This window comes from Silene latifolia, unplaced genomic scaffold (assembly GCF_048544455.1).
Source record: "Silene latifolia isolate original U9 population unplaced genomic scaffold, ASM4854445v1 scaffold_20.1, whole genome shotgun sequence".
NCBI lineage: Eukaryota > Viridiplantae > Streptophyta > Magnoliopsida > Caryophyllales > Caryophyllaceae > Silene > Silene latifolia.
In genome coordinates this window covers 4,165,354-4,191,344 of record NW_027413163.1, presented here as the reverse complement: position 1 = coordinate 4,191,344, position 25,991 = coordinate 4,165,354, and positions in this window count along the sequence as shown.

Below are 25,991 nucleotides of genomic sequence, written 5' to 3'. Positions count from 1 at the left end.
AAGCAGTGTGCGAAATGGTCTACCCAAAATAATAGGAATATGAGCATCCTCGGGTATATCAAGTACAACGAAGTCAACGGGAAGAAAACTTCCCTATTTGGACAGAATGTCCTCTAGGACTCCTATTGGTCGCACCGCGAACGATCGACCATCCTGTCTTGTCATGCTAGTAACTGCAAACCTAGTCAATTTCAATTTCCTAGCTAGACTCAAGGGCATGACACTTATACTGGCTCCTAGGTCACATAATGACTTCTCAATTGAGAAGGTACCAATATTACATGGAACAGAGAAACTGCCTGGGTCCTTTAACTTAAGGGGCGCAGTGTGAGACAGATAGGAGCAAGACTCCTCAGTAAGTGCGACAGTGTGTACAGTTTCAAGTGACTTCTTTTTGGACAAAAGTTGCTTCATAAATTTCGTGTAAGCAGGCACTTGTTTAACTAATTCAAGAAACGGAACTTGTACATTTAAGCTACGGATAACATTTTCAAACTTATTAAATGATACCTGTTCCTTCGTCGGCACTAGTCTCTCCGGATATGGGGCTGAAAGAAGTAACTTAGCCCTCTCCTCTAAGTCTCTCGCACCGGCATCAGTGGATTTAGGCTGAAAATCCACTACCTTCTCTTTGTTGGAGCTCGACCCTTCTTCAGACCGTCTCAAATGTGAGCCATTAACCGACATGGGGTCATACCTTGGAACTGGGACTGACCCATCAGCACTCGGGTCTTGCCTCAATATTTTCGGAGTTGTCGTACCCCGAAACAAATGGTCTCTCAAGTCATTAGGCATTGGGGGACGGAACTGAGCACCTTCAGCAGCTTCCTCGGTCGATCGACTAGGTTGGTCAGTCGATCGACTGAGGTTTTCAGGTACAGTAGCACTGAAAAGTCGGGGACTGGTCGATCGACCATGATGGTCAGTCGATCGACTGGTCCTGCTGTTGTTTGAAGTTTCTGCTTCGTTAATCTTCTGCCACTGTTCTTTCAAGGTGGTCGATCGACCATGATAGGCAGTCGATCGACTGCCTATGCTGCTAGTCGTCTTTATTTTGCCATTATTAACAGACGCCTTTTCTTTCTTCTTTTCAGACCCATCTTTCGCCACAGTGGACCCGGCAATAGTAGACCCGCTCCTCAATGTTATGGCATTCAAAGTCTCTTTTTGCTCGGTCTCATCTTTATCAACAATACCAGCAGTAGGCGATGTCGATTGACTTTCAAACGCAGCAATTCTACTCCGAACGCTATTCTTCTGCTCCGAGAGTTCAGCCTCTTCTCTTCCCAATTCATCTTTATTAATTTCCGGGCTTACCCTTTCCATAGCAGGCTTTTCAGGGGTCGACCCATTATGACCGCGTATAGCATGCACGGTCTCCAGGTGTTGAAGAGAAGAAAGGTCGGCCATTCGGGAGTGAGTTGATTTAAACCATGCTGCAGTTTTGGCCGAAATCTCTTGTATCATAGCTTTGAGATCCGCTATCTCGTTAGAGGGAAGAGGGATTTGCGAAGGTGGTGCAAAAGAATATGAAGGCTCTTGAAAGCCTTGATGATAGTACGGATGTGGCGGCGTATAATGACCTTGTTTATATTGCCTGTAAGCATAAACTTGGTCCATAGTTGCTCGGCATATAGATATAGAGAATCATGCCCCTCAAAGACCACATCTCTCACAAAATTCCACCCCACGCTCCCAAGAACGGAACATGGTGAATCCTCCAAAGAAGATCGCTAATAGGACTGTAGGACCTATCGAAACAACACTAAAGAGGAAGATAAGAACTGCCTCAAGGTACTCAGTCTTCCCTTGAGGCTAAAGACAGACCAAAATAAAAACAACTAAAACTAGCGCTACCTCCCCGGCAACGGCGCCAAAATTTGATACCGTCGTTTAGTATCAAAATTTAAATTTATAATACCGAACTAAACTAACAGAAGCTAGTGGTAGTACGGGTCGAACCACAGGGAGGAAGGGAATTTCAATTGTCTAAATCTGGTCTAGGGTAACGATTGTTGTGTGGGGTTTGATTGATTTGGTCTATAGCTAATAACAATAAAAGAAAAGTAAATTAATGAAATATCAAGAATAAAAAGAGGTACTAAGATGGTCGGTTCGTTATAGTTTCGGCGGCAGCATACTAAACAGGTCTAAATCAAAACACATGAGGCGGGAAATAAAGAGGTCCTCTCGGTCCACTCTTAACAAATAGCATCTCTCGATCTCGCTATAAGTCCCTAATATCACTAATACGACTCTCGTCCTGAAGAGTGACTTATAATCTAAACTTTACCTATCTTTCGATCTCGGCATAATTTAGTCATTTTAATTGGTGATCTAACAACTGTCCCTATCTCTCGATCTAGTGGGTCAGTCATATCCTAAACATTCAACTGGTCGTGTACACTCGATTCGTTGAATTAAGAATTAAAACAATTAAAACGAAAGGAAAACCTCACGCGGTCAGTCGATCGACCAAGTATGGCGGTCGATCGACTGACATGCGAATTCAGTCCATGTTCATTATTTTGCCGCCTACACTATAACTCCCCTACATCCTAGCACGAATAAATTAGCTACTCATCTTGAAATTAAAGGCAACAATAATATTAAGGATTAAAACTACGGAATTCATGCTTAATACGATAAAATAAACAATTAACAAAAGATGGCAAATCGGCTTGGGAACTGATCTAGCAATTCGATAACTATGAACGAAAGTAAAGTAAATGAAATAAAATCGTAGAGTACCGTGCGAATGCGAAGGAAAGAACAAGCCGAATGACAAAGCGAATTAAATTCAATACCGGAAGTAATCTCGAACCCTAATTATTCTAAACTGAATGTAAAACTGAAAATAAAACTTGATGTAAAACTGAATGTTCATGCTGCGTTATATAGGAAAAGTACGCAACTATTATTCCTAAACCTAATAACTCATGGGCTTCTAAATCTCGATCTTTTAATTCTCGTATCAGCTCGTGGAGTGGTCGATCGACCATGATGCTCGGTCGATCGACCAAGGTATACTGAACAGTAGCTTCGATCCCGTGCTCGGTCGATCGACCATAAACATCGATCGATCGACCAAGATTGCTGGACGAGAGTGCATTCGACGAATTCTGCAGCGCACACCGATCTTAAAACAGCTGCCATTTCTTCGTTCCTTGGTCAAATCAGGCGTTCTATGCGGCGTTGGAAAGCTAAAAGGATAAGCTTTCACCTCCAACTGGATTTACTCGATTATCAGGTCTAGAACTCGAGATATAGCCATCTGAAGCAGGCTGCAATATTGTGAAGTGCTTCTTCGCTTGTTAAACTCGTACGCACCCATGCTTTTGCTATCTTTAGGCCTTGAAACGCGCACCAAGCTCATTCCTTGAGTCAATACTTCATGTCAAATGCAATGTTAATTACTTAGGAACGGATTTGGCTCGATTTCCGCTCAATTCTTCATATTTCTGCAATAATAGACAAAAACACGAAAGTAGAGGAAAATAGGGAAATAATGGCATATATTGCACATTTGAGCTCTGAAATGCGTGTAGAATAAAGTGTGAAACATCATATTTTGGACACGCATCAATACCAACAAAGGGAAACATGATGAATAAATGAAGATAATTAACAATAATTAAAAAGGGATTAAGAGAATTATACCTACTAATGATTCCAATAATAAAGCAAAGAATAATAGAAGTACTTGATGCTTGATTGGAAGGTTGTCAATCTCACAATAATAACCCAAATAATCTTCAATTACCCAAAATAAAGGATGAACAAGAGAGAGATTAAGGAAATAAAACTTGTATTAAAACTTGCTTAAATGTTGATTACAAAATTAAAGAGAGATTTGATTGATATTAACTACACTAAAGATTGCTAAGAAGAACATGCTCTTCTAATTAGACTAATGGGGTATTTATAGTGGGGATTAGTTATATAAATTAGGGTTTACTAAGGGCTTAAATGACGATTAAGTCCTTGAGGAATCGCCGGTCTCTAGGGAGACTCCGGTCTTTTTTTCGCCGGTCTTAGAAAAAGATGCGCATCCTTCCTTGAAGTTTGTAGAAGACGAAATAACTGTTTGGGAATCCGGGCGTTTTTGGCACGGGACGGGCGGATTTGGGTGCTTCTGGACGGGCGTCCAGAAGGTGAAGACGGGCGGATTTGGGTGGTTTTGCCCGGGCGTCCAGCTGAGGAAGATGCTCGGATTGTGGGTGAGGGACGTGCGTCTTCAGGGCAATCCGCACGGATTGTCAAACAGTTTCATTCCTTCTTCTTTTCTTCCTTTTTCTTCATAAAATCCTTGAGGATTTCCTCGGGGATGCAAGGATCTTTGCTCATCATTGCCCATCTACTATAGTATGTACAAATGCCTTCTAATCTTGTCTCTCCTTGATGCTTGGTCATTGAATTCAATCAATTTAGCCTCATTTTGCCATGAAAATGCAAGGTTTGCACTCCTTTCCTACCAAGGACACAAAACCTCAAAGAATATGCAAAACAAAGAACTAAAGACAATAAATGACCCAAATATGCACTAAAAAGCATGGGAACAAGGGTAATTCGGGGACTAAATATGCTCTAATTACGGTCACATCAAATATCCCCAAACCGAACCTTTGCTCGTCCCGAGTAAAGAGGTGACAAAGACTAGGACCATTATTTAAACTAACCTAATAACATAGCCGATATGAGACAATTAGCGGGTCTCACTCCGCCCTTTCAACTCACAACAAGACAACCATGAGGTAGGATGCCTTCTTGCAAGGCATGGTGGGTCTTGCCAAAATGGCGACACATCCAAACATTAAGCACATAAAATCAAGTAATGGATGCATCTACAAAAGAATAGCCACTTTCCTCATCTAAGTGGCGGAAATTATCTACAAGGGAAGCAATTCAAGGGTACACACTCCTTTATAGATGCAATTTCTTCAAACTACTAAGCCTAGAAAGATACCAATAAATCACCTCCAAGTTGTGTCAAGCTAGGGTACCTTTGTCCTCAATCGTTAAATGCTTTTGTCAAGAGTAGACTCCCTATGGTGTTAGAAACACTGGAGGATCGCGAAATTCCCCCTCTTGCCTAGACAAGAAGAAGGGTCGCCCCCTCTCTACCATGCACAAAAATGGATACAATGGATAAAGGGATCGATAGAATTTGAGTTTCTCTTTGGGAGTTTACTTTGTTGTTGTTTTCCCCCCCAATTTCTTGTGGCATTTGACATTTGAGAACACTTTCTTTTTGCCATTTCTTTTGATTTTTGGCTTTTCAACACTTGACAACTTTTCAACTTTTTGCATTTCTCTTTTGAACATTTTCAAAGTCACACCATCTGTAGTGAGGGTGCCTTATATTTGAAGCATATGAGTTCTATTTTTGCTCCTCTTTTCATTTGATGCATTTTTGCAAACTTTCTTTCACTTTTCATTTCATTGAACTCAAATCAATTTCTTTTTGTGCCCATTCCCTTTGATGACAAAAATGTGGTAGAACATGGATGATGGATGGATGCATGGTTTCAAGGGTCACCTTGGAATAAACGGTAGCCAAGGAGTTATCACACCACAAGGTACTCTTGACTAGGCCATAATCCATGGGTCAAAGGATACTAGCATGACACATCCTATGGTGTTTTATAAGCATTCTAACAAGGAAAGTCTTAAGAAGAAAAAGCATCTACTAGGTGTGGAAAGCGGGAACCCACGGGGGCCCTTGGGAGGAAGAGAACAAGCGTTTGCATTTTTGTTGGAGTCGCCACCAATTTTTATGGGAAATTGGAACCGTTCGAATACCTCGTGTCATGTCAAGACACAAAGTAGAGACATGAACACTAAGCAATCGTTACCCTTAGCATTCTATGTCTAGAATGACTCTCGTGGATGCCAATGAACACGGGTGTTCACGGAGATCTGGAGTAAGGGGTGAGGGTACGTATTAGGAAGCTCTTTTGATCGAACACCTAATCCCGCCCGCCTCGATAGCGGCCTCTACTAATGATTAGGGACATCATCTATACTCGATATATCGTCGATTATATGCATGCAATGCAACATCCAAGTTTTAATCCTAGCATGTGAGAATTAACTAAGTCGGTTAACACGCAATTTAACATACAATTAATGTCAAAGTAGGATTTAATGCTCAATTACATGTGAAGGCATACAAATGATACAAGAAATATGATAAATAAAACAAATAAAATTACAATAATGAAAAAAAAACAATAATTACAATGGATTCATATTGATTTATGTCGAAAATACCTTTAAAACGGACAATTTGGGAAAAAAGAATAAAAGAAAGAATTAACGAACAGATCAGAAGGCGATAATACAAATAATAGTCAATTATACGCAAGCTAATCAAACTAGATCAAGGCGAATCAAGTTCGAGACAAGTCAACACGAACAGCGCAGAAGAGATCGCGCCCTTTGAAGAGGCGCAGCGATTCTTTGCGTCGCGTCTGTCCAAGGGTGAGTTCGGTGGAAGCCGAATCGCAAATCGTTAATATTAATTGGTGAATTTAAGGATTGATTAACATATTCGACTCGGATAAAAGTGATTAATAGGTTATTTACATGTGATTAATGGTCATAAAAGCAATAAAACATGGATGAGACGGAATATTACTAATTATTTACATGAACAAATGATTAATTAGTGACATGGGTGAATGAAATAGGCTAAATATGATGAATTCATGACAAGTTAATGACGAATAAACAATAAACAGATGAAAATATATCAAAGTTCGAATTCCAGAAACCCGATATGAACAAATCGAATTTCTACAACCCGGATTGAATTTAATGACGAAAACCCGCAAATATTGGACTATAAGGGATTTAAGTAGAATTTATGATGGATAAAACGTGTTAATGAATGATAAATAATATACATGTGAAATTAATATGCTATTATATCAAAGAATTAACAAAAAATAAACGAAACAAATAAAAGTTTGAGGAATTACAGAGGACGAAGGAAGAAGAAAGGAAGCAGGAACTGCGGCAGTCTCACGAAGAGGCGCAGCAGGAACTGCGCTCCTTCGAAGAGGCGCAACAGTTGCTGCGTCCTTTCTCGACGGTTTGTCTTCTGGAAATCCGTAAAAAGAGGTTTTAAAGCATGGTTTTATAAATCGGTTTTAAGAGGTGTTTTCGACATAAACCTTACATTAATGATACAAAAAGTAAATAACAATAAATAAAAGAGATTTTACACCCTCAGACTTACATGTTTGAAGAAACGAGAAGGACTAAGATATCGATTAGTGATGCTCGACGCGAATGTAAAGAAAGTTCCCTCGTAAGAGGAAAACGATTAATTTAATTAAATTGATTGATGTGGAGTTGGTCAAATTGGTCGGTCATGCAAACGAGGCTGGTACTCAGAAGGATCCGAGCTTACGTGGTCGAAAGTTCAAGCACGTAGACGCCAAAAGTAAGAACAAAGTCTAGAATGCAAAGGGAGAAGAGAAGGGCGGACACTCGCGTGAGAAATATGAGGAGCGAAGGCTCCTATTTATACTAATCGCGCGACGGAATTATGGTAAGAGTTGGATACGGAAGGAAAGATCCGGAAATAACCGACTTAGGTTAAACACGGAAACTTGGACAAAAAGAAAGCCCTGGGAAAAGGCGCAGCAGGTGCTGCGTCCCTTGGAAGAGGCGCAACACTTGCTGCGTCCTTTCCCGGGTAGGTTCCTCCTGCGCAAGAAAGCGCGTTTGACAGCCTCTCGTATTTTAGGCATAACTTTCTCTACAAGACTCGGATTAAGGTGATTTCGGTGGCGTTGGAAAGCTAAGAAAGAGATATAGAACTTTCTGTGAAATAGGCCTGACCCAAAAAAGTCGTTATCACCTCGTAAAACGGGCCCAAAGATCGGGTTGTCATTTTAACTAAATGAAATGCACATTTTGTAATGTAAACTTTAAGTTTAGCCTAATGAAGTGACATGTGACTCAAAATGAGATATAATCTCAACATTTTATGACATCCTAACCTTAGGTAGACAACCACATTGCTTTGACTCGGGATTTGACGGTTTTAGGAAATGAAGACGGTTTTTGACCCAGACTCCAAATGAACTCTAATTACTGTCAAAACGACCGTATCGGCGCGTAGATGACAACCAAGAGGTAGACATTAATATTTGAGCGATCACTTGACGATAAACTTACGAACTGTCACAAATCGTTCTGCGTACCAAACATGCGGCCCAATCATCACCGGGTGGTTTGCGGGAGGTGCAGAAATGAGGTATCTACACTAGGGCCTATATACACTTGTCAAGCTTCCCAAGTAGACGGTTTCGCAAAATTTTTCTAACATGCAACTACATGCCATGATGCAACTAGCATATAAACATCCTAATGCAAATGATTCTACCAACTAATATGTCATATAAACTAAATGCAAGTCCTAGGTTCACATTGTTATACCGCATTAATCAAAATAAAGCCACATAGTCATTAACATAAAGAGGAAAAAGGAGATTGGAAAGATCATACCATGCGGTCTTCAATATTCTCATGTCTCGGATGTGGCGTAGTCAATCAATGTGAACAAGGATAAAATAAATACAATATATACAACAATATATACATGACTACACTATAAAGGAAATGAACTTGTTTTTGGATTTTCAATTTTTCAAATTTTTATGGTTTTTCGAAATTTTTGACTTTTTTTGGATTTTTGAATAAAAGTTAAGTTAGAATTCCCCATCCCCACACTAATATGGGCATTGTCCTCAATGGCCAAAATGATGGGAAATTATGCAAACATGATGCATGAATTCTACACTAAATGCAAGCTATACTAATCTACACTACATGATGTATGAGTTTTTGTTTATGACGGAGAGCGTAATTTAGATTACCTCTCGTTGCGTATGCATGTACTTCCCCAAACCGAGATAGACATTATTTCTAATGTCCTAAAGTTGGGGGTAGTTCATGCACACAAGGTGCAATGCATGAAACTAAATTTGTCATTTTGGATTTTCAAAAGTGGGAACAATAAAATAAGAACACCTCAATGGGGCCGAGGTGTTAGTCCTCTATGTTGCTAGGACTCTCCAATCATGATCAAGATAAAATATTGTACAAGTTAACAAAACATAAACTTCTTTCATGAAAATTGAAATTAAAGAGAGGAGATGAGAAAACTTCACTTAAGCTTGAGATGGGTGCCTCACGCCCGCTCCATCTAGCTTATGAAGAGACCTTCTAGAGATCGCCGTCATCTCCCTCTAGATCACTATCCCATACTTCTTTTGATGCATCACTTGTATTCGGGTCCATGAACTCGTCCTCTTCGCTTCCAAGCTCCATCGTGTCCCCTCCGCAAGAATTGTTGCTCCCTTCCTCTTGTCGCCCGTTTGCCCCTTCATTTGCCCTCTCCGAATTGGGGAAGAGTAAATCCATTTGTGCCCAAGTGGGAAATGCTCCCTCTTCACTAATCTTTCCCCTTTGAATCATATCGTGGTATTGAGGATAGAGTGCATAATAATTGTCCACGGAAGCTTCATATTGTCGGAAGTGCAAATCTTGTAGAATTCCCGTTACAAAGTCATCACGGGGGAGGATAAAGGGGTTGGGATGGTTGTACGGTTGATAAGGAAATGGGTAGGGAGGCACTTTGATTTTCTCATCTTGAGGTTGTTGCTCTTGTTGTTGTTGTTGTTGGGGATTTAGAGGTGGTGCTTGCCTTGTTTGGGTTGGGTTTGGAGGGATGAGGTAGGATGGGATTGGTGATAAAGGTCCCCTTCTTGGTGAGATTCTTGATAGTCCGGTCATTGGTAGGTAGATTGGGTCACTTCCTTTTGTAATCCATTTGACCCTTTTATCAACCCCCTCAAGGGTTATCCAATGATGATGAATAAGAAGGAGGTCTTCATTTATCCTTGTGTTTCCGGAAAGAGGAGCATACTCGTTATTCTCATTGAATTTTGGATTGAAATGCTTTGCAATCTTCGTAATGAGCCCTCCATTAACAATGTGTTTCATCCCATCATCATCACCGTTCCTAAACTTTGCCCATTTTTCGAGGAGCACAAGAGGCGCATTGAAGTGGTATCCACCCCTTCCTTGGATATTGAGATAAGACTCCATGAACACAAGGTCAAGTTCGTTCACTATTGCCGGATCTCGGCGAGCAAGTAGAGTGCCGGAAAGGAACCGGTAAGTAAGTCTCAAAATAGAATTTTGAATGTGGAAAGCTAGACACTCCTTGATGTACATGAAATCTCGGCCGGTCATGGCCCTCCATAGGGGTGCAACACTATATCTCTTTGGTTTTGATGTCCGGGTAGGCGAGACATCGAGACCAAGCACATTAGCAAATTCCACTAGAGTCATAATTCTTGAAACACTTTCCAACCTAAATTCTATGCATATTGTTCTATTCAAGGTTGTAATTTTCAAGAAGCTCAAAAATTCGAGCACAAGGGATCGGTAAGTTTGCTCATGCATGTGGAAAAGGGTAGAGAGACCAAACAACTCAAAGAGAGCTTCCATTTGGTGATAAATCCCAAGTTTCCTTAAAGTATCATGACATAAAAACGTAGTAGGGAGAATGTTCTTACGAAGAAGCCGGTGGAAAACGAGTCTTTGCACATCATTGACGAATCCAATATTTGAGAAGTCATCAAGCCTTGTAAGATCTACAATTTATTCATGCTCTCTTCTTAAGGTATTGATATGGGAGGTGGAAGAACTTCCTCTTACCCTTGGTCTTCTCCTCTCCCTAAAGGAAGATCCCTTTGGTGGCATTCTTTGATTGTTGAGCTGGAATTTTTGATTTGTTAAAGTATAAAGATGCTCTTTGTGGATTGAATGTTGCCTTTGAAACCCTAGAAATTTGGGGCTTTTTGATTTTGTGGGGTAAAAGAGTGATTGGGATATGCTTTGGAGTCATAAAGAGGTGGGTTTTTATAATACAAGTGGAAGGAAGGGTGATTTGTCACAAATTGTGTGGTGGGGTGTAATAAAATTAGGAAAAATCGGGGTTGATTTACCGCAGGAAGACGAGCGGATTCGTGCACAAGACGCTCGGATTCCAGCATTTCGGGACGAGCGGATTTAAGGGAAGACGCCCGGATTCTGTCACAGTTAATTTTTCCAAAAATTTGACGCAGCCAAGACGAGCGTCTCGAGCCGAAGACGCTCGGATTTTATGTAAGGAGACGGGCGTCTTTTCTCAAAGATGGGCGGATTCTGTGACATTAAGCTTTCTTATAATGCACTGGCAAAAAGACGGGCGTCTTTCTGCAAAGACTAGCGGGTTCCTCAGGACAAGCGTCTTCTCTGCCAGGACGCTCGGATTCTTCGACAGTCCCAAAATTTCAATTTTTCAGCTCAAATGGACGGACGGATTCTGCCAAAGACGCTCGGATTCCAGCCGGACGGGCGGGTTCCTTGCTGCGTATTTTCCTTTGATTTTCCTTGTCTTTAATGAATGCTTCCCCACACTTGAACATTGGTTCCTTCCTTCATTCAAAATTCATTAGTGACCCTCCCTCACTTACTCTCATGGAAAGAATTTATGTTTATGATAAAGGGAAATGCAACAAAATTATCAATATAAGTTAGAGGGTTAATATATTTACAGGTGGTGGTTTAGGGAGGACTCCACCAAACTCTCCCTTTGATGGTTCTTTCAAGGGTGAGGAGGCCCGAGGTAGGTGACCTCGACCTCTCCAATAAACGCTCCCTCATAGTATGGCTTCAATCTTTGACCATTGACCTTGAATTTGCTTCCATCTTCCGCCTTGATTTCAAAATCCCCATATTTTCCATCTTCGGTGATCACATAGGGACCCATCCATCTAGAGTTCAACTTTCCCGGAAAAAGTCGATAGCGGGAATTGAATAGAAGGACTTTATCCCCTTTGTGCAAGGCTTTTTGCTTAATCCTCTTGTCATGGAGAAATTTTGTCTTTTCCTTGTAGATCTTGGCATTCTCATATGATTGTAGTCGGAATTCTTCCAACTCTTGAATTTGAATCATCCTCTTTTGACCACTTAATTTGAGATCAAGGTTAAATGCTCGGATTGCCCAAAAAGCTTTATACTCCAATTCGATTGGCAAGTGGCATGCTTTTCCATAAACAAGCTTGTAAGGGGAGGCTCCTATGGGAGTCTTATAGGCCGTCCTATAAGCCCAAAGAGCGTCATCAAGCTTTGTGCTCTAATCCTTCCAGGTCTTGTTCACAACTTTCTCAAGTATTTGCTTGATCTCTCTATTTGAAACATCAACTTGACCGCTTGTTTGAGGATGGTATCCCAAGCCGGTTCTATGTTGAACACCATACTTGGTCAAAAGAGATGCGAGCTTCTTTTCATGAAAATGCGTTCCTCCATTACTTATGATTGCTCTAGGAACTCCAAATCTTGGGAAGATTATTTTCTTGAAGAGCTTGGTGACCGTTTTTGCATCATCGTTTGGAGTGGCAATTGCCTCCACCCACTTTGAGACGTAGTCTACGGCCACAAGGATATACTTATTCCCATTGGATGTCACAAACGGACCTTGGTAGTCGATCCCCCAAACATCGAAGATCTCCACTTCTAGAATGCCCCTTTGTGGCATTTCATTCCTCCACGAGATATTCCCCGTTCTTTGACAAGCATCACAATGAATGATGAATTCCCTTGTATCTTGAAACATTGTAGGCCAATAGAAGCCCGATTGAAGAATATTTGCAATGGTTCTCCTTGCTCCATGGTGCCCACCGTAGGGTGATGAGTGACACCCTTCCAAGATTCCTTGGATTTCCCATTGAGGGATGCATCTCCGGTAGAGCCCATCACTAAACTCTTTGTAGAGGTTTGGGTCATCCCAAAAGTACCTCTTTACTTCGAATAGGAACCTTTTCCTTTGGTTGTGGTTCAAATTTGGAGGGAGTACTCTTCCAACAATATAGTTGGCATAATCGGCAAACCATGGGGTGATGTGCCTTTCAAGTTGTGTTTGAATGGCCATCAAGATATCGTCGGGAAATGAGTCATTGATCGGCGTTTCTCCTTGTTCATCATGAAACCGGATCCTTGACAAGTGATCCGCTACTACATTTTCAGCTCCTTTCTTGTCTCTTATCTCCAAGTCAAATTCTTGAAGAAGCAAAATCCATCTCAACAACCTTGGTTTTGCCTCCTTTATCAAGAGATGTCGGAGAGCACGGTGATCCGAAAAGACAATTACTTTGGTTCCAAGTAAGTATGAACGAAATTTGTCCAAAGCATAGACAATGGCAAGAAGCTCTTTCTCGGTGGTATCATAGTTCACTTGGGAGGGATCAATAGTCCTGCTTATATAATAGATGGCATGAAGAGCTCTTCCTACCCGTTGGCCAAGAACCGCTCCAACGGCGTAGTTACTAGATCACACATAATCTTGAACGGTAGTTCCCAATTCGGAGGTTGAATGATCGGTGCCGAGATTAGTGCTTCCTTTATTCTATTAAAGGCTTCAACACACTCATCAGTAAAATGGAATTGGGCATCTTTAAGTAACAGTTGAGTGAGGGGTTTCGCTATTTTTGAAAAATCTTTTATGAAACGGCGATAGAAACCCAAAACAATTCCTTCATTGACCATGAAGTGACACTTTTCCCAATTTAAAACAAGACTAACATCTTCACATTTTTGCAATACAATAGAAAGATTATGCAAACATGAGTCAAAGTCCTTTCCATAAACGCTAAAATCATCTATAAAAACTTCCATTATGGTCTCTAGTTAGTCGGAGAAGACACTCATCATGCATCTTTGGAAAGTGGCGGGGGCATTACATAAACCAAAAGGCATCCTCCTATATGCAAAAGTACCATAAGGGCATGTGAAGGTGGTCTTATGTTGGTCATCCGGGTGTATAGGGATTTGGAAGAATCCCGAATACCCGCCAAGGTAACAAAAGAATTTGTTGGAGGCTAACCTCTCAAGCATTTGGTCAATGAATGGTAGGGGGAAATGATCCTTTCTTGTTGCGGAATTCAATTTTCGATAGCTAATACACATACGCCAACCGGTGATCTTCCTTGTGGGTATTAGCTCATTCTTTTCGTTTGTCACTACCGTGGTACCTCCTTTCTTTGGTACCACTTGAACGGGGCTAACCCACAAAGAGTTCGATATGGGATATATGATTCCCACATCAAGCAATTTCATAACCTCTCCTTTGACAACTTCTTGCATGTGGGGGTTTAATCTTCTTTGAGGTTGAATGGTAGGTCTCTGGTCCTCTTCTAGATGAATTCTATGCATGCAAAAGTTAGGACTTATCCCCTTAAGGTCATCTAGACTATAACCTATAGCCTTCTCATGTTGTTTCAACACATCAAGCAATTTTCCCAATTGGTTTTCATCAAGTCTATCATTAACAATCACGGGTTTGGTCTTTGATTCATCAAGGTAAGCATATTTCAAATTTGGGGGAAGGGGTTTTAAAGTAGGAGTTTGTACCTCACTTTCCTCCTTTGGAGGTTCATTGAGAATTTTCTCCATCTCCATTAGACATTCCATTCTCATTGCATATTCAACTTGTTCTTCATTCTCAACAACCTCATCACATTCGAATTCCATGACGAATTCCTCTTGCTCTTGAGCTTTTAAGATGTCTTCTAGGATGGATTGCTCATCTTCTATAGGTTGACATGCTTCCACAAGGATGTTATGTACCAATTCGGATTGTGCATGAGTAAGTTCTTTGTTAGCTAGAGCGGCCTCAAAAAGATCTACCTCCAATTCCCAATACATATTTTTAGCCTCACTTGCTTCCAAGGCTTCCAATGCTTGCATGAGATCTTTGAAGAAAGGTATACTTAAGTGGTCCTCTACAAAACAATCTATAAGGTCCATCTTGCAAAATATCAAACAACTTGAAAATAGTTAGAACAAACCTTGAGGAGTTTTACTTCCCCAAGGTAAAGAAAGACACAACTAATAACAATATAAGAAAATCTAAATCAAGTTAACACCGTCCCCGGCAACGACACCATTTTTGGTCGTGATCCCTCGTGAGGGTTTAGTTTTCAGTACTTGTCGTTAGGAGCACCTAGACCAAAACACAATTTATAACTTCACAAACAACTCTACAATTAGTAAAGAGGCAAGTAAAGGTCGGATCCCAAGGGACATGAATTGAGATGAGAATTTCTATTGCAACTAGTGGTGTATAAGGGTGTCACAATTGGAGTTTGAAGTAGAAGATCACTAAACTAAATAGAAATAAAAGTAAACAAGCAAGATCAATTGAAAGGCATGTAAACAATTGATAAAAAGCACTAGGGTGTCATGGGGTCATAGGGGATTCATGAGAATTGATCATACAAACATATTCTCAAATTATAAGCAAGCAATTATTGTTGTGATGGATGGAGTTGGTTTATATCTTACAATCCTAGGAAAGTTTGGGTCCCGGAGCCAAATCGATTAGATTGTACAACACCTACAAGTCGACTTAGTCTTCCCTACTCAACTACATGCATGGTCTAATGAGACTCGAGTTGGTTTATGTCTTACAAGTCTCATTGAAAAGATAGGTGATGGGTAAAAAAATGCAAGGATTCATAGGCTCGCATTTCATCAAACATTACATGTGCATGAGTTGAGATCACAACAAGAAAGCAAATAAACTATGAAAACATATTAATTTAAGCATGAATCATTCCCCATGTTTGTTTCCCCTAATTACCCATTAACCCTAGCTAAGGAAACTACTCACTCATTATCATGTTGAACATGCTAGCAAGGTTGTCAATCATACCAACAAAGTGAAACTTGATGAATAAATGAAGATAATTAACAATAATTAAAAAGGGATTAAGAGAATTATACCTACTAATGATTCCAATAATAAAGCAAAGAATAATAGAAGTACTTGATGCTTGATTGGGAGGTTGTCAATCTCACAATAATAACCCAAATAATCTTCAATTACCCAAAATAAAGGATGAACAAGAGAGAGATTAAGGAAATAAAACTTGTATTAAAACTTGATTAAATGTTGATTACCAAATTAAAGAGAGATTTGATTGATATTAACTACACTAAAGATTGCTAAGAAGAACATGCTCTTCAAATTAGACTAATGGGGTATTTATAGTGGGGATTAGTTACATAAATTAGGGTTTACTAAGGGCTTAAATGACGATTAAGTCCTTGAGGAATCGCCGGTCTCTAGGGAGACTCCGGTCTCTTTTTCGCCGGTCTTAGAAAAAGATGTGCATCCTTCCTTGAAGTTTGTAGAAGACGAAATATCTGTCTGGGAATCCGGGCGTTTTTGGCACGGGACGGGCGGATTTGGGTGCTTCTGGACGGGCGTCCAGAAGGTGAAGACGGGCGGATTTGGGTGGTTTTGCCCGGGCGTCCAGCTGAGGAAGACGCTCGTGTTGTGGGTGAGGGACGAGCGTCTTCAGGGCAATCCGCACGGATTGTCAAACAGTTTCATTCCTTCTTCTTTTCTTCCTTTTTCTTCATAAAATCCTTGAGTATTTCCTTGGGGATGCAAGGATCGTTTCTCATCATAGCCCATCTACTATAGTATGTACAAAGGCCTTCTAATCTTGTCTCTCCTTGATGGTTGGTCATTGAATTCAATCAATTTAGCCTCATTTTGCCATGAAAATGCAAGGTTTGCACTCCTTTCCTACCAAGGACACAAAACCTCAAAGAATATGCAAAACAAAGAACTAAAGACAATAAATGACCCAAATATGCACTAAAAAGCATGGAAACAAGGCTAATTCGGGGACTAATTATGCTCTAATTATGGTCACATCAATGTTACACCAACACTCTACTTCCAATTATACTACAACATGCACAACCATCAAACTCTCTTGTATCGCATCCTACTCCTCTTAAGATAAATGTTACGTCCTCGTAACTCACTATACTAGATCTTTAGCTATATCTTCTAATTATCCTCATCACCACGACATGTCAAAGATAACCGCCTATAATCTAAACACTTAGTATTTCTTTATCCAAGGCCCTCTTATTTAAACATTTCTCATACCTCAATTCATTCGGCACACCACCTAACCTATACCACAAAATCCTTAGCATATCCAACACTCCAACTTTTCCACATTACCACAACACGACATTCCTCTCTAGATAAAACACCTATCGCCAAAAACATAACTCACGGTCCACACTTGCTATGCACACTCACACTAGATCCTCAATTTCTTTTCTTTTATTACTGCAAAACTCATTCATCACTTAACATGATAGTAATTTCCAACACCCTATACTCACTGTCCCAACAAGAGATTATGAACCAGTTGCAGCTTCCATATCAGTACAACACATGTTCCACAAATCACGCCACATTATTATGTAAACCAATGCCTCCTCTAAAAGAAGATCACAAGTACTCCAACAACCTCTCGCAACTGTGTCCCACCAACAGAATGTTACTATATCATAACAACAACGGAAACATACACAACTCTCTTCCACATCATACTCTACCCTCACTCCCAAGCTGAAACTAGCAAGGAACATCAACAAACAAAACAACAGTCTATATGCTCAACCGAAACTCACAAGGAACAACAGTAAACAAAACAACAATATATGCATAACTGGCATGTACTTTCGAAACTCGAATCGTAATCATCCCGCCTACTCCACCACAACCAGTGTCGGTCATCACAACACCGCCACCAACAGCCGCACCGCAGCGCGAAAATACTCGCATCACAACACGAAGTACCATGCCCGGATCACCACCCGAGGCACAACAACTACATCGATAGACATCACAACCACATACAATTCCCATAAGCACTGACTCAATATAACTTTCCGGACAAGAAATCTTACTCAAAACTGCTTTACTCGTTACGAACACAACATATTATACAGAATAATTAGACAAGAATCTCATGAACATCATCCTTACCATTTAACGCCATAAACATGTATCATCAATACGCATACAAGTATAACTAGCCATGCCAGATCACCCAAATTAACACTTTTGAACATCATTCCATTAGTTTACCGTACCCAACATAAATCACAAAACTTTCATATAACGACTTTATAACTATCACAGCATACCATTTCTCGTGAGGTCAGAACCTCACACAAACATGTATACACGTCATAGACCCATAATCACATTCAACTAGTCAATCCTGATCACGTAGGTTACCACTCGATAAAGGTTACCTCTCGCCCGAGCTTAACTCGTATGCCCCTCATAACATATTCTCCCATTCGCATAACCATCACCTCGTGCCAAGTATAACCATACCATTAATATTCAACTACTAGCACTCACCTCATATAACCACATCTTATACTTCCTTACAGCCATACATTTCAATCCGGCCTTTACGAAATCAACCCCTTTAGAATTGCTATCGTTCTTATCCATCATCACCTTTAACCACTATTGACAATACCACAATACCACCATTGCTCGTATAGCAAACCTCTTACACTCATCTCTAAACATCACGGTTTCTTTCCTATCTTTGGTTAATATCCCAAATAACGAACATCAAATCCATCAATAAAATTTACCTCAACACTATTTCCAATTTCATCCTTAATTGTATCGTCATCTAATTCTCCACCAAAATCTCATATCATGCAGATACTCTACCAACTTCCTTCTCCCTTAATTCCTCAAAACTCATGACTAAACATGTTATCCTGAAACTCCTATATAACCATTAACTAACATCTTCATGATAGTATCATAAATCTCGACGATTCCTTACTTCCATATCACATAACTCCGGTTAACATTATTCTCAGCTTACTTTTATCCTTCTTTTCTCTTTACACTCAACAATACAAATTAATAGTTCAACTCCCTATTCCTTATACCTAACTCTTTAGTAATCCAGTTACCCTTTCGTTGCTCCAAAACACAAATTCCATTATTTCATATCAGTATCATCTCCCTCTTTCTTACCATGGATCCTCTCTTATCATGCCATCACTCACACTTATCACCAATCAGTCCAGACCGTCTCATGCTATCACTCACACTGATCTCCAAACACCTTTTTTTTTTTTTTTTTTTTTTGAATCCCAAAACTCATTTCATAATGTTACTTTCCCAAGGGAATCACACATTAGTTTCACCTCTTGATAATGCAAATTCTCAAACTCACTCACTATCTGCAAATCCACGTCGCGACATGTCTCCACTTAGTTCACTATATACCACTCTTCTCCATTCCTCTACAACGATCTTTCACTACATATATTCTTAACGCACACGATTCCTAGCCATCTCTCTCCATAATTCCTTACACATCTCAAGTTGCTACTATCCACATCCTTCCTTTCAATCTTTTCATTCTCACGTTCCTTAGACTTATACCATTCCTTGCACATACTCCCTTACTTTTACATTACTCAACACACAATCATATTACTCATCTCATCTCACGAAACATGCTCCATGCCTTAATAAGCCTTACCAATCTTCCTTTTCTTTTTCCACTATCTATCACGACCACATATAACTCATGTCCTCCCCTCCGAACTCATACTCACCATAGGTGCCACTCCTTACATCACAAGGTTGGGTATTTTACGCATCCGGATCAACACATACGTAAAACAATGCATAAATAAGTAATATAGCACCTTTGAATTAAACATAATATGCAACGAAGTCAAAAGATAAGCATATGACTCAAAACAGGGGTCACTAGATCGAGTACAGGCCACTCGATCGAGTTAATGACTTACTCGATCGAGTAGGTGAAGTTCAGAGACACGTATAACAAATTAACAGGGCTACTCGATCGAGTTAGAGCTACTCGATCGAGTAACAAGAGGTGCACTCGATCGAGTGAGGGCCACTCGATCGAGTACCCTACGCATTTCCCAACACTGTCCAGTTTTCGTAAAACGGTCATATCTCACTCATTTCTTGGTCATTTTAGGCGTGTGACCTATCGTTAGAATCGTAACAGAACAAGCTATCCCCTCCAATTGGAATCACATCAAAATCATATATACATCTCAAGTTATAATAGTTTAAATACGACCTCTCTATAATCGAAAAACGCAACTACTTGATTTTTATTTCCAAACAACTTAAATAACAACAAGGTACACAAAAACAACTCAATACTCATAAAGCCTTTATCCCTAACCACATGTTACTATCTTCAAAAGCCAAGCAACAAATAACTCAATACACATATATCATTCAACTTATCAATCACATATTACCCGCATGTTTTTATTATATAACTTTACGTAAACAAAATCACAATTATATGACATCAAGTCCCCTATTCACATGTTACTAGCATAACAACATTATAAAATAACTTCCATCATATAACATGCTTAATCATAAATCATATTATCATGCAACAATTATTCATCTTTTTCCACCAATTATTCATGCTCTTACTCAAACTTTCAGCTATGTAAACTCGTACAACACTACTAACAACATATATATATATATATATATATATATATATATATATATATATATATATATATATATATATATATATACATAACTCTATGTATAACTCAAACCAAACAAACTTTCTTTCCGTATTTCTATAATGCTATATCGTAAAACAACTATCATGCTTTCAATTAATAATGTATAAAATCACTTCATTATCATCTTTCTCTACACATTCCCCATTCTCCACATACATACATCCACCGATTCATACCACACTTTGCTACAAAGATACACAATTCACAAGATAAACACATAGCGATCCCGACTCATATCCCATGGTGACCGGTTCAAAATTATAGGGCGAGTTCGCGACTTTAGGACGTCTCCCAAGCCTTTGCATTAGCTCCTACAACTTCTACCCCGGGTTCATTTTATTTTGACTCCCTATGTTCATTAGGTTCATTGGTTACAGGTTTCAGGATCGTCGCTCTGATACCACTTTGTGACACCCCCATACTCCAAGTGACTTACCAGGACCACTCAGGTATAGGAACGTCACCTTCTCGGTTTCCCAAGGCAATGATAATCATAAGACAACAACGAAACATACTTAAAAGTAAATAATGTTTAACGTGATTACATGCCAATACCAAAACTGTTAAAAAGAAATACAAGTTCTCAAAACTGTCTACTATCAAAATACTATAAAGTGTCAGACACAGCGGAAGACTTCTAAACTGCAATGTGGTGACTCATCCCAGCTATCCCATACGCATCGTCTCATACCTGCTCAATAACTGCTCACCACCCCCGAATGGATCACCACAGTTTTTAAAACATTTAAACGGGGTCAGTACTGATTACATAAAAAACAACAACAGCCACAATGAAACAGAACCACATACAGCTTAAACAGCTCAAACCAATCTCCAGTCTCCATCTCCAATCTCCACACAACTGACTACACACTGAAGTGTGTAGCCCTGCCAGAGTACCCGATACCGTCGTTTTGTATCAAAATTAAATTTATAAATCCGAACTAAAACTATAGCTAGTGATAGTACGGGTCGAACCACAGAGAGACATGATCAATTCTATTTGCTATTTTTAATCTACTGAAGTAACAATTAAATGGGGGTTTTGAATTTGTTTGATTCTAAAGACTAATTGGCAAAATAAGAAATTGCTCAAATAAGATAAAAAGGAGATCAGGAACTTTGGTTCACCATGGCTAAGGTCAGGTCAAAAAGATAGCAGAGGTCCTGTAATACGGTCTCAGGAAATATGAGCAAGCCTTTCGATCAATGCTCAAAATTAACCTTACGGTCTTCTAATTCCCTAGAATTTCTCAAAGCTTTCGCTCAAAGGAAATTCCAAAACTAATGAAAACCTAACCTACTAATCTTTTAATCTAGCAAGACGGGTTTATCAAAAGGAAATAAGACCAAAACGGAAGAAATCATACTAATAAAATCGACCCTAATTTATGCCATGGCTCACCTAGTTCCCAATCAAGATAATTAGCTATGCATGATTAAAATTATAACAATTGCAAAATTAAAGACATAGAATGAAATTGACATGATTGAATTGAAAATTAAATAGAAGATTAAAACTGAATTACTTGAAAATAAATTGGTAACAACAAGAATTAAATTGACAAGGAATAAGAAAAGAAGGAAACTGAATTAAAGCTGACTAAATTAATGATGAACAAAGCAATTGAATTGAAATCCGTAGTCTACACTTTCTTGTTCTCGAAACTAGATCTAAAAACTTCAGTTGTTGAATAATGAAAAGCATAACCTAAATTATTGTTGCGTACAACTGATAAACGTTCTCCCCAAAAGTTAATTACAAGTGGGCTTTCAAAAGTCTAACGCGTAAAATAAATCACAGGTTCGCGACCTGGTCGATCGACCAAGTGGAACGGTCGATCGACTGGAGATGTTGGTCGATCGACCAACGACGCTGTGCAGTAACATCCTTTTCTCTTCAAATCAGCCTCTTCACTCCATGCACACATCCCGAGGTGAACTAGTCCGAACTCCCGTCTTCCAAGTTTCCATAAAGTTGCTTCCGGAGGACGATTTAAGCTTGATTTAGCTCACTTCCACTCATTCCTACAATAAATCATAGAAATTCCAAAGTAAACCGTTTCGGGAGAAATAATAGCTTTAAGCTAACAAATACGCATAGAAATACGTACCAAAACTGCAAATAAAGTGTATAGAATCTGCACGTATCAAATCTCCCCAAACCAAACATTGCTTGTCCCCAAGCAAGCACTATGACCCAACTAAAAACTTCTAATGGAACGGATTTCATGCTCAGAGCTAATACAAACCATCATACCCAACCAATTTAATGCAACTATTAATATCCAAGTATCTTGTCAAATGCAAACGAGTTGAACATGTTAAAGAATTTGCCAAACCTTTGACCTTGCAAGACTCGTATATATTGGACTCTCACGGGTCGCTCATTCGCTCATTTAAGTACAAGGTAAGATATATTGTGCAAGACAGAAGAGTGATACAAATAAGACTCTCACCTATCTACGACCCATAAGAACATGCCTGCAATCTAACATGAATAAAGTCTCTACAACCGTACATATGCATTCCAACCATTTAAAGACCATGACACATGCCGAGGGGATTTAGGATTGTGAGGCTAGAGGTAAAAAGAGGCAAAAATGAATTTGGGAAAGAGGGGTTAAGTCGAGCTAATAACCACTAAACCAAATTATAAGGAAATCCACTTCTTACTTCCACTTACCAAAAATAACAATTCCCCAAAATAATATGAATAGCACACGGGAATTAAGAAATCACCATCCGAAAATCAATTTAAACATGTGATCTCTCACTCTTTTTTTTCTTCATTTTCTTTCTTTTCTTTTCTAACTTTCTTTTGTTTTCCCTTTTTTTTTCAATTTCTGGACTGGCAGTCGATCGACCAACAACATCAGTCGATCGACCACTCCTGCTGGCCAGTGCTCTCTGCCCAGTTCGGTCTCCTCTTTTTTTTCATTTTTCTGAGTTGTTTTTTTCTATTTCTTCTTCATTTTTCTTTTCTTTCCTTCCCACCATTTCACCTCCAACTTCTTATGAAGAACAAAATAACCAAAAGACATTCAAGAAATTCCCAAAACACTAACATTACTAGCTCGGATAAGGTAGGCTAAGTATAGTATGTAGCTAAATGGGACAAAATAAGCTATTTGGCTATGTGAGGTTTGTGGGTAAAATGAGAAAGGGGAACCTCTACCACATGTGTCAACAAACCACGGACCCGAATGCATATAGGTATCAAGTAGACTAGACTCATGCTTATGCAAATTGATGTGACATGCCTTATAAGGAGAAACTACTCTCATTCCTATATGAAATCGGTCATGAATGTCACCGATTTATTAAGCTCTATCCTTAGAAATTTAAGTAGCTTGCCAATATTGAGTCAAGTCTATTCGTTTAGCAAAATTCCAACAAAAACTCGTAGACTATGCAAGTGGCATACTTGGAAATGTTCAATGTGCAAGGAAAGGGCAATGAGACAATATGTAATGCAAACTCATCATTGAAATACTTCCGTTCCGACTCGACCTAAATGCGAAAGTAAACGTGATTTTTTTTTTAATTTTTGGTGGTTTTTCAATCAATTTTTTCTTTTTTTTAAAATGAAAAACAAATGCAAGCTGAAATGCAATGAACGTGTGACTGAAATGCAATAAAAAAACAAATGCAAATGCAATAGACATATGCATATACCCTCCCCAAACCAAAACGCACAATGCCCTCATTGTGCTCAGCAGCAAATCACCAGCATCAACAACAATAATGGGAAGAATATAAGCAACTACAAAATAAAAGGAAACTAACAAAAAGGGATCGGAAACTCACAAAAGAATACCTCCCCAAACCAGCCAAAAATGGGGGAGGTCAGAATGCGTCTAATCCCCACCGTCATACTCTCTACCCTCATCCTCCTCGGTTTCCGAGTCATCCTCCTCTTCCGCCTCAGCAGCAGCGGTAGTAGTAGTCGTAGGAGTAGATCTCGTAGCAGGCGGAGGATATCCGCCCACCGGTGGAACAAAGAAGGACGGGTGAGTCCAGGGACCTCGTGGGAGCATCCCTGTCCGAGCGTACTCCTCGTAAACTGGGTACATGGCCAGTGCCATGTCTATCCTATGCTGATCAAAACTCCTGCACAAGTCACCTAACACACGTGAAACCGCCCTTTGGTCCATGACCGCAGGGATAATAATAGGTGTAGGGGGACAAAAAGTAGCCGGGAAACCCGTGGGAGCAGGAGTGGAGGAGGAGGGGGCCTGTGAAGAGGAAGCACGAGCTCGCCTCGAGGTACTAGCAGTAGTGGTGCCCGCCCTAATAGGGAGCCTGTATCTAGGCAAGGGCGGGCGAGTCGCCCCCAAAACAGTGGTAAGGGGCAAGATAGGAGGGAGGCCAAGGACAGGGATGGAGTCGCAAATGGAAGAATCAATCTTCCACCGACCCCGTGTATCAACCCACTTCACAGACCTGGCGTACTCAAGGTCCATGAAGCGTGCGTCAGGGTCAAGAGGGGCCTCCTCTCGAGGGAAAACAAGAACCAGACGGTTGGCGATACGAGTCACCAACCCACCACAAACAATAGTGGTCAAAGAGGTACCCTCACTTATAGTGTGAAAGTGAGAGGCAGTCAAATAAGCTATGTTATAAATACGGGCTACCCGACTTTCAATGTTCAGATAGCCCACCAAGATAGACAATTCAATGGTATTAACATTATTTGACTCCTTGCGGCCGAAAATGGTATTACCCACCAGCCGGAAAAAATAACGAAAAAGGGGTAGGTGGACAGAAGTGCCCGTCCTCTTAGGGTCGTTCCAGTCAGAGAAACACGACCACATTACCCTGTGCACATCAGAAGGTTCCGAGGTGTTACCCTCGAAACAAAGACCCAAATAACCAGCAAATTCGGCCAATGTCAAGGAGTAGGTGACATTGAATAGCCGAAAAGAAATACAAGAACTACTCCTATTGGCTTCAAAGGTGGTCTAGTCGAAAGCAAAAGATGAGAAAAACTCAAGGGTAAGAGTGTAGTAGGTGAACTCAGCCATGTCCACCAGTCCCGACATCCCTGTCCCATTTAGCAGAGACACGACAGATTCAAGACACCCTAGTTTCTCTAAAGTTGGCCTATGAAGAAAACGAGTGGCCTGAACTTTTATTTTTTCGACAAAGGTAATGAATTTAGCTCGCTGAGTAGAGGTAGAGAAAGTAACCTGCGGATAGTCAGGTAGACTATCCGTAGTGTCCTCGATCATTAACGGCGGACCCCGCGGCCGTTTAGCTGCTCCTTGACTGGACTAGCCACTGAACATCGTCTGCTTCCCTTTTGTCATTGTTGCTTCCTACAAAATTAACAAATCAACAACTAGCTTCCCATAATTTGAACAATGAAAATTTATAAACCCTAAACAAAATCAGAAATTCCACACGAAATTAGGGTTTCGAAAATTTGGGGGAAATGGATTTAAGCATCTCCTAGTTGCTAAGATGTC